This window comes from Barbus barbus, assembly GCF_936440315.1.
Source record: "Barbus barbus genome assembly, chromosome: 5".
Classification (NCBI taxonomy): Eukaryota; Metazoa; Chordata; class Actinopteri; order Cypriniformes; family Cyprinidae; genus Barbus; species Barbus barbus.
In genome coordinates, this window is record NC_136733.1 from 21,525,995 (window position 1) to 21,536,759 (window position 10,765).

At 37.8% G+C, this 10,765-nt stretch overlaps 1 pseudogene across 1 annotated transcript; it reads left to right on the forward strand.

Moving 5' to 3' along the window:
• Nucleotides 1–2,936: 2,936 nt before the first annotated feature.
• Nucleotides 2,937–6,019, forward strand: LOC306869465 (thioredoxin-interacting protein-like; annotated as a pseudogene). The gene is made up of 6 exons: nucleotides 2,937–2,943; nucleotides 3,092–3,133; nucleotides 4,116–4,171; nucleotides 4,694–4,799; nucleotides 5,278–5,524; nucleotides 5,626–6,019. The product of its transcript is annotated as a thioredoxin-interacting protein-like (transcript).
• The last annotated feature ends 4,746 nt before the right edge of the window (nucleotides 6,020–10,765 follow it).

The window sequence follows — 10,765 nt, forward strand, 5'->3', positions numbered from 1 at the left end:
TTTACTATAATGATGTTATGGTAGGGACCCAGCATTAAGAGGATGTGGAGAGACTTATCTATTGCTTGATTTATGTCAATCCGTAGATTTTGTACTGGGGTAAGTTATGGAGTAATTCCTTTAGGCCAAATGGAAATGCCACTCCTTACCTCCATCTCAGACTCAGGCCTAGTTGTCTGGATAAAAGCAGTTTTCATTTTTTTTCTCATTTGGAAAATCCTTCTGAAAAACAAACTGTCAGGTATAAATATGAGTCACTAACAAATAAAAGGAAAAATATTTCAGCAAACATATTTAAAACACATGAACCAAGTTCGTAGAATTTATAGAATTGTAGAAAGACATTTCCAATTGAATGACTCTAAAAATATCATGGGATGTAACCATCAAAGAAAAAAATTATAACATTTTCCTTACATCTTGTATTTTCAAAGTAAAGTTTTTTTTTTTTTTTTTTTTTTTTTTTACAAATAATCTGATTACTTATATGGATAATTAATTATCCATAATTAAAGGGTTCACCTTTGTAAACTGTCATTTAATGTTTTATGTTTTTTGCATTTAGTGGACAGACTTATTTCAAATATTAATAAGAAGTGAAACATGTATGTATGCATTTATTTATTTATTTTTAAATGATAATAATAATAATAATAATAATAATAATAATAAAGATTTTGCCCAAAACTAGTGAATTTGGTTTTCTTTTTGAGGATTTAATTCTTTAAACCTGACAGTTTTAACTTAATGCAGCACCAAAAACAATCAAAATATAGTAAAATGTGAGCATTTAAATAATGCTTATTGTAGAAAGTGTATGCAGGTCATTGTGTGTATATGTTATTTTTAATGTATTTCATAATAAACTAAGAGATCCAGACCAAAAAAAAAAAAAAGTTACATCATTGACTCAATCAATCAAATATATGTTATGTATGTATGTATGTATGTATGTGATGAGTTCTTACAGTTAAATGTCACAACTTTATTAAATCTCATTACAATATATTTTTGACTTACATCACAGACACAGGAGAGAAAATGTTGAGTTTTACAAGAAAGAATCCAATGTAGATCATATTCATGGAAAAGCCAATACAGAAGTACCATTCCCTCACAGCTCTTAATGAACTTTGCTTCTGATGCCAAGTTCATCATTATTTTTTAGCACCCTGTTTATTTCCAGTTTGACCTTTATACTAATTAGAGTTTGACCCTGAAAAGCCGACTCACACTCTTAGTCAAGGCTATAGACAAAGTTATTATGCCTTTATTCCCAGGGAGAGGAATATTGGGATTTTCTCAAAGAGCAAACCCATAGGTAACCTATTACAAAACTATACACAATCAATAGCTAATTTCTTCGCATTGATTACTCCTTGGACATTTAACGCGCACCCTCTGGCAAATCATAGTGTGTGTGTGTGTGTGTGTGTGTTTGCTCCCCATTGGCTCAGTAAGTATTACATTCATTGATTCCATGAAGAGGATTAAAAAAGCCAAACTGTTCATTAATCTTAATAAAGACTGCTCAGAACCAGAGCTGTCTCTCTTTGCTTTGGGCAAGGATGCAATTCATGTAGACACAGTTTCCTGGGATCCAGGAGCAAAGCTATTATGACCTGTAGCTTGGTCATAACCTAAACTTGTCTGTATCACATACAGTACACTCCAGTTCAAAAGTTTGGAGTCAGTAAGAATTTTTTTATGTTTTTGAAAGACGTTTCTTATGCTTACAAAAGCTGCATATCTAATCAATTATACAGTAAAAACTACAAATACATAATGTAAAATAGTATTTCAAAAATAGAATAATATCGTGAATCATTATTGTTTTTATTATTATTATTATTATTTCCAGAGTCATTACTTCCAGTGTCACATGATATAAAGAGCACTGTAATATTTGGTTTGGTCTGATTTGTTGCTCAAGATTTAAAATGGGTGTCTACTGTTACAGTTAACATGACATTTATAAATTAGTTAGGTAAAAACAGTTGTGTCGTATATTGTTACTTTTTATATTCTTCAACTTTAAGCACAACTAAAACCCACACAAACTCCCTGTTTCGATGTCAAAAGATGAAATAAACCATTTTGATAAGCATGCAGGTCTGTAAATGAAGACCTCTTGTGACACAAAGCAGAAATTACACTCAAATGCAATCAGTAACAGCATTCTAATGGCAAATGTTCTAACAGACCTCTATCAGACCCAAATTCACATACTCAAGGCACAATAGTTGATAAATTAAGTTTTTCATGACAAAATCATTTAAAATAGTATGCTAAGGAAAACTGACTAAATAAAAAAAATTTTTTTTTTTCCAAAACAGCACAAATGGCACCATCTAGTGGCTGAAAAGAAAGAAAGAAAGAAAGAAAGAAAGAAAGAAAGAAAGAAAGAAAGAAAGAAAGAAAGAAAGAAAGAAAGAAAGAAAGAAAGAAAGAAAGCCGGAAGTGATGTCGTCGCAAGGCAGGCACACACAATGCACGACCGAAGGTTTTAGAGTTCTTCAAATTATATAAAAAAATAAATACAGCTGACCAGCTGATGTTAAGCAATGTCCAGAGATTGCTAACCAGGCAAGTTAGGAAGCGTCACGCCCTTCAACCCGTGTTTTGTTTCACAGGAAGGACTATTCTGCTTTAGCCAGACACACGAGAGGAGCCTCCCAGCTGCGCTGTATTTGAATGTCTAGTGTAGCTACAGTCATAGAAACTAAAATGTCAAAATCCATCAAAGAGCTCAGTCTTCACTACAACCCGATTAATGAAAGCAATACTTTTACTAGTGGAGATATTGTGGAGGGTCGAGTTGTTTTGGAGGTAACCAAATAAATAAAAGGTGGACAGTTTTTTTGTGAAGCTGACGGGGGACGCACATGTGAGCTGGACTGAAGGATCAGGTGATGACGAGAGTACCTATAGCGACCATGAGAGGTACTTCAAATTAAAGCAATACTTCATTCAAGAGAGCTCGAAGAAAGGTAAGGTTGCACATTAGAAAACTTCAAATATATAAAAGTATCAAATTATTATAACAAATTGTGTAACTTAATACTTCTATTTCTTGCTGTGACGTCTACAGGAGAAAGTGAAAAGAATACAACTCTTGTAGATGGAGAGACTTGTAAGTAAATGGGTTTCATATATACCTTGCACTAAGTAAATTGCATAAAATAAATTATAACTTTTTGTCATAATTTATTTGAAACCTAAAATGATTGTTTGCTGATAGTAAACTAAATATGCTTGTTGAAAAACTACTGTGACCCATATTATAGAATTGTTCATCAGATGGACCAGTGATTAGGCCAGGAAGTCATGTTTTTACGTTCAGATTTCAGCTGCCTCAACAGTGAGTGATACTACTGATGTGCCTTTCAAAATACATCTTCAATTGTTGTTCTTCCATATTGTGTAAATATGTGCACAGTGAAATAATATTCAGCAGGTGTCATTCACAGCCCATGAACACAATATACAGAACAAATGAGTGAAACAGCAAGAGAATAAGATTGTGCTGCATTTTACTTCCTTCCAGTTCAGTTACAATATCAACACACAAATTATTATCCTCTAAAAATCACATCAGTCATATTAATATATACATTCTTTTTGCTAATGCATAATGCATATTTATGCATAAGATATACTGTTTATATGACATTATGCACTGTAATGCTTGTCAGAAACTAAAGAGTTTTATTTTAAAACTCTTTAAGTTTTTAAGCATGTCTTGACAGTAAAGCTGAGCAGGCCTTGGAAGTCAACAATCTTCTACATATACGGAAATAAGTGAAGTGACATACTGCCAAGGATGGTGACCCATACTCTGAATTCGTGCTCTGCATTTAACCCATCCAACGTGCACACACACAGCAGTGAACACACACACACCGTGAACACACACCCGGAGCAGTGGGCAGCCATTTAAGCTGCAGCGCCCGGGGAGCAGTTGGGGGTTCGGTGCCTTGCTCAAGGGCACCTCAGTCGTGGTATTGAGGGAGGAGAGAGCGCTGGACATTCACTCCCCCCACCTACAATCCCTGCCGGCCCGAGACTCGAACCCGCAACCTTTTGGATTACGAGTCCGACTCTCTAACCATTAGGTCACGACTTCCCCAACTTTGTGCTGAGAAATGATGGGACCAATGATCATTTACTGGTATGAATTATAATACCATATTTCACTTTTTAGCACTCATCTATCAATTCACATAAATAGAGAGATGATGTAGCCTCTTATTAAAGCATTAAGCCCCAAGGAGCGATGCATTTACAGTGCATTTAGGACAGCCAATAGGTGTTCTTAATGTTTATTTTGTTCGTAATCTAAACCAGCAGCAATTATTATAATTATTAACACATAATAAATATTATTCATCCACCAAGCAATGTAATTCTGATTCAATGTTTGTCTGGCAATTTAGCAACACAGATGCAGTGGCACAGTAAAACTGATGTTATGAGGTGACAGGTATGTGTTTCTAGAGTAATTTACAATGGCTTTGAACACATCTCAACCAATTGTTATCAAATAATGGAACTATCCGTTTTATAAACCGTCATCAGAACACCAGTAATGTGATTTTAAAACAATTGTTTGTGATTTAGAGCTTAGATGAAATATAGTGTGATTTTAGTTCACTCAATTCAATATGTTGTTGTTGTTGTTTTTTTCATACAGCAACCACAATCTGGCACACAAGACAAGATGATGAAACTTTTTGGCTCAGGAAAAATGTCACTGGCTGTAACAGCTGAAAAAAACTGGCTATATGCAAGGTGATCATGTCACATTTGTAGCTCTCAAGCACCTCTGTCAAAGCTGCTTAAACTGAAGATAGCCTGCAGTGTCAGTTGTCAGGTTTCCATCAACATATTTTTATGCACATTGTAAGATATTGCATAAAAATTCTGAATGATACCAAGGAACATTTGTCAAATTTCCCAAATTCACATTAAAAAACATATGCGCTCACTTGAGGTCAATACATTTGCTGAGTAGACTGATTAATCAGCATTAAAAAGGTCTTAGGACTAAATTTGCTTAGAGAAGAAAATAACAGCAGAGCTTCATATAGCATCTCAAGTCACAGACTAACATCAAAAGTCTTTGACTTCAATTCCTCCAGATGTAACTACATGTGTTCCCCTAAACACACTGGATGGAAACGCTGGTTTATCTGTATATAGTTTTTACACAAATTAAATTTGCAACTTGAATGGAATGGAAATGTATGTTTTCTCTAATTCTTATAATTTTTGCAGGTGAGTTTTTGTTGACATTGACAACTCTTCATCTCGTGACATCAAGCTAAAGTACAGCCTCAAGCAGCAACAGACGTTCATCGCTGGCAGGAGCACTAATAGATCATATAACGATATAATCAAAGAGACTAGAGATCGCATCCCTTCTGGAGAAAAGTCAAAATTCAAAGTGGACATGGCCCTTCCACGTGACCTGACTGTCACCATTGAAAACTGCAGAATTCTAAAAGTGCAGTATGAACTCAAGGTGCTATTTTGTCTTCTGTAGTATTGCCATATTTAAAGCAATAGTTCAGCTTAACAAGACTTTCTAACGAAGAGTAAAGCAAAAACACGATTGTCTTTCAGGTGTATCTGGATGTGTCTTTTGCATCAGATCCAGAAGTCAAATTTCCTGTGGTTATTCTTCCACTTGAACAGCAGTGTCCTCCCTGGCAAGGCCCACCTGGAGGATTCCAGCCATATCCACCACCTCAGCCTAACCTTGTGCCTTATCCTGGTGCCTTATATACCTCCTCCACCTGCAGGACTTTACTCCAATCTGTACGACCCTACAGTGCTGCCCTATCCAGGAGCTGCTGCAGGGTTCTATCCAAATCCACATGCCATCCAGCCTGGTTTCCAAATCAAAGCACTAAATAATCCTTTCCTAATGTGCATTATTAGTCTCCTTCACCAGCCAAACAACTTTGTCTGCATGCCTTCTATCTGCAAGCTCAGTGCCTATTATTGTGCCTTTTAACCTTAGCACTTTTTTCAGTATACAGGAAATCAAAGTCTCTTTAAGACTCTATTCTATAGTCTTTGAGGAAATGTATAGACCTTATGTAGCCCCACCCCTTTTTAGTACTTCACTCATTGTCTTCTGTCTTCAGTTTATATTAACGCAACACAAAGGTAAGATGTTACAGATTTTTGTATGAACCGCTCGTTTTAAAATCTTCCAGATCTACTTTCATTTGTTTTGACATCCATTTCAAAGATTTTGATAACTCTACACTACAGTAAGTAAATCCACTTCACTTGCTAAAACTCTTTGACAGCAGTGCTTTAGAAATATACAGAGGTACTGCAAAATGGAAGTTCAAAACAACATTCTAAAGATGGCTGCTTGCTTGTTTGTAGCATAAGGTCTACAAGCAGCAGTTCTTGATAGGGGGAAAAAAACAACTTTATTTCTAACCACTCCTAGTGAAATATATTTTGCTGACAGTACTGCAGTTGTATTGATACTGTACTGCATTTGCACTTTGGACCTCCATCCATGATGAAATGATCTATAGACTCTATCCATTACTGCAAAAATGTGACATGTTTGTACGAGTTTCTCTGTACGAGTTATGATTATTTCATAACATGTTGGTTACTCGAGAATCAAATGTGACAAAGTAACAACAGACCCTATGAAATTATGCTAAAATAATTGTGGTGATATGAAGAATTAAAACATCTCAGTCTTGCTTTCAATACTTTTTACAAAATGTGACCCTAGACCACAAAACCAGTCTTAAGTGTAAATTTTTCGAAACTGAGATTCAAGAATCAAGATTCAAGATTTTTATTTGTCACATATACAATTATACAGGGTATAACCAGCAGTGAAATGTAGGTCAGGTCCGCTCCAAGGACAGTGCAATTATAATGTATACAAATATTAAGAAAATGAAAAGTAGAAAAAATAAGAGAATAAAATAAAATAAAAGATAAAAAAATATAAATAAAAATGTGCAGGTCAGTACAGGTCAGTATGTTGTTGACTTAAATTGTAATAAGAGGAATGTGCAAAAAGAATGTGCAAAAAGTTGTCCAGGGTATTTAAATAGCAGCAATATGAGGTAGAGAAAAATTATGAAAAATTATGAATAGATATTGATATGGTGATATATACATGGAGTCGTGTGATGTTATGACACAGAGTTAGAGTTTAGGAGCCTGATGGCCTGGGGGAAGAAGCTCCTCCTAAGTCTCTCAGTTTTTGCCATCAGGCTACGGAAGCGCTTACCGGTTGGAAGCAAAGTGAATAGTGATTTGAGTCCTTGATTATTTTGACAGCTCTATTTTTGCAGCGTTTGAGGTAGATGTCCTGCAGAGAGGGGAGAGCAGACCCTGAGATGCGCTCAGCTAAGCGCACAACTCTCTGTAGTACTTTGCAGTCCTGATTGGAGCTGTTTCCATACCACACTGAGATGCACTGAGTCAATACACTTTCTATGGTCCCTGAATAGAAAGTTTTCAGGATTGCTGGTGAGAACCTGAATTTCCTCAGCTGTCGCAGATGGTACAGTCTTTGTCTGGCTTTCTTAACCTGTGTTTGGATGTGTGTAGTCCAAGTCAGGTTCTCGGAGATGTTTACACCGAGGTACTTGAAGCTACTCACCCTCTCCACAGGGGTCCCACTGATCATAAGAGGAGTGTAGGGCTGCTGCTGTCTCTTCCTAAAGTCCATGATCAGCTCTTTAGTTTTGCTCACATTCAGAGAGAGACAGTTGTCCAGGCACCATGATGTGAGTCTCTCTACCTCATCCAAGTATGCGGTCTCATCGTTGTTGGAGATGAGGCCCAGAACCACAGTATCATCAGCGAATTTGATAATAGATGTGGAGCTGTGAGAGGACACGCAGTCATGCATGTAGAGAGAGTAGAGCAGGGGACTCAGGACACAGCCCTGTGGGGCTCCTACGTTGAGGGTGATGGAGTTTGAGGTGAACTGGCCAACTTTCACCACTTGAGGTCTGCCGGTGAGGAAGTCTTGAATCCAGTCACAGAGTGAGGTGTTTAGGCCGAGGTCTGTGAGTTTAGATGCCAGCTTGATGGGGACTATAGTGTTGAAAGCTGAGCTATAATCAATGAATAGCAGCCTTACATAATTCCCATTGTTGCTGTCCAAGTGTGTGAGGGAAGAGTGAAGGACGTGAGAGATGGCATCGTCCGTAGATCTGTTTGGGCGATAGGCAAACTGAAGAGGGTCCAAAGTATCAGGGATGGAGGAGCAGATGTGGCTCTTTACAAGTCTCTCAAAAACCTTCATGACTATAGATGTGAGGGCAACAGGGCGATAGTCATTCAGGCAAGAGGGTTTATTGTTCTTTGGCAAAGGGATAATGACAGATTGTTTAAATGGGGTGGGAATCACGGAGGTAGCAAGGGACTCATTAAAGATGGAAGTGAACAAACCAGCGAGCTGATCGGCGCAGGACCTCAGAACACGGCCGGTTATCCCATCAGGTCCGGCTGCTTTCCTGACTTATACATCATCTGAAATCTGAATAAATAAGCTTTCCCAATCCGATTTCTTTCCCAAATGTTTAAATTCACTTGTGTTTAAGAAAGTAATCATGATTGGTAGACAACAACTGGGTCTGAGCATCTCAAAACTGGTAAGTCTTGTGGGAGTTTCCTGGTATGTTTGTGGTTAGTTAGGCCATCAAAAATGGTGTTATGCTCCGATGAGTGTTCTGCTGGGAAACCCTGGGTCCTAGTATTCATGTGGATGCTACTTTGACACATGCCACCTACCTACAGTTGCTGCAGACCGTGTACACCCCCAATGGTGTTCCCTGGTGGCAGTGGCCTCTTTCAGCAGTATAATGCACCCTACCACATTGCAAAAAAATATCAGGAATGGTTTGAAGAAAATGACAAAGGGTTTAAGGTTATCTTGGCCTCCAAATTCCACAGAAACCCAAAATTACTGGACTTAATGACTACAGACCTGTGGCCCTAACGTCTGTAGCCATAAAATCATTTGAAAGACTGGTTTTGGCTTATGTGAAGGACATCACCAGACCCTTAATGGACCCCCTGCAGTTTGCCTACAGAGCAAACAAGTCTGTGGATGATGCAGTCAACATGGGACTGCACTTCACCCTGCAGCATCTGGACAGACCAGGGACTTATGTGAGGATCCTGTTTGTGGACTTCAGCTCCGCTTTTAACACCATCATCACGGAAACCCTTCAGAATAAACTAACCCAGCTCTCAGTTCCCACCTCCGTCTGTCAGTGGATCACCAGTTTCCTGACAGGCAGACAGCAGTTAGTAAAGCTTGGTAAATTCACATCCAGCACTCGTACCATCAGCACTGGAGCTCCTCAGGGCTGCGTACTCTCCCCACTGCTCTTCTCCCTCTACATGCATGTATATATTTAAGAAAAGTGTTATATTTGTATATTAAATTATATTTCTATATACAAATTATGTAATTATAGATACATAAATGTAAATACATGTAAATATTTTCAAAATATACACTGTATGTGTGTGTATTTATAAATGCATAATAAATATACACAGTACACACACATATATTACATAAACAAAAACTTTTATTTTGGATGTTATTGCATGAACTTTTATTTTTGACAGCACTATATATACATATGAGTATTTCACTAACCCTAACTATCATTATGACTGTTATTAACTGTATTATTATTGTTGTTATTAATAATGATAGGCCTACTACTGCTGCTGCTCCTGCTACTACTAATACTAACACCAACAGAAATTTGTCAACATAATTGTAATAAATGTGTTAACGGTATATTAATTAACTTGTTAAAATTAAAAAATATATATAATTTTTATAATTAACTAGGAAGTTGACACACCATGCAATGGCAACCTCAGGACCAGAGGCTAACCATTAGAGTAAACTGAACATTACAGAACCCTGTGGAATAGCCAATGTTATGCAGTGCTCAGAGACTGCTAACCAGACAATTGTAGGAAGCATCACACCCTCAACCCATCTTTTATTTAATAGAAATGTCAATTCTGCTTTAGCCAGACACACGAGAGGAGCCTCCCAGCTGCACTGTATTTGAATGTCTAGTGTACAGTCATAGAAACTAAAATGTCAAAATCCATCAAAGAGCTCAGTCTTCACTACAACCCGATTAATGAAAGCAATACTTTTACTAGTGGAGATATTATGGAGGGTCGAGTTGTTTTGGAGGTAACCAAAGAAATAAAGGTGGACAGTTCTTTTTTGTGAAGCTGACGGGGGACGCACATGTGAGCTGGACTGAAGGATCAGGTGATGACGAGAGTACCTATAGCGACCATGAGAGGTACTTCAAATTAAAGCAATACTTCATTCAAGAGAGCTCGAAGAAAGGTAAGGTTGCACATTAGAAAAGGTCTCGGTTATGTATGTAACCCTCGTTCCCTGAAGGAGGAAACGGAGACGTCATGTCAGTGACCGACGAATTGGGATCTCGCTTAGACCAATCCACTTCGAGTGTAACTAAACGAGCCAATGCACATTATTGCATTGCGATTATTGCATCTAGCTGCCGCTGATCACAGCGTGAATATAAGTAGGCAGCAGGTGCAGCACATATTCAGGTTTCAATCGCAGCCACATAGACTTTAAGGGTGGAGGGAGACAGCCTTCGCTCTAACCCCTGCTGCAAAAAGGACAGCACGACTCTGATCGGACACTTCCGGGGGTCTTCTCGGTGAGAAGAACAGCACTCGACGAACA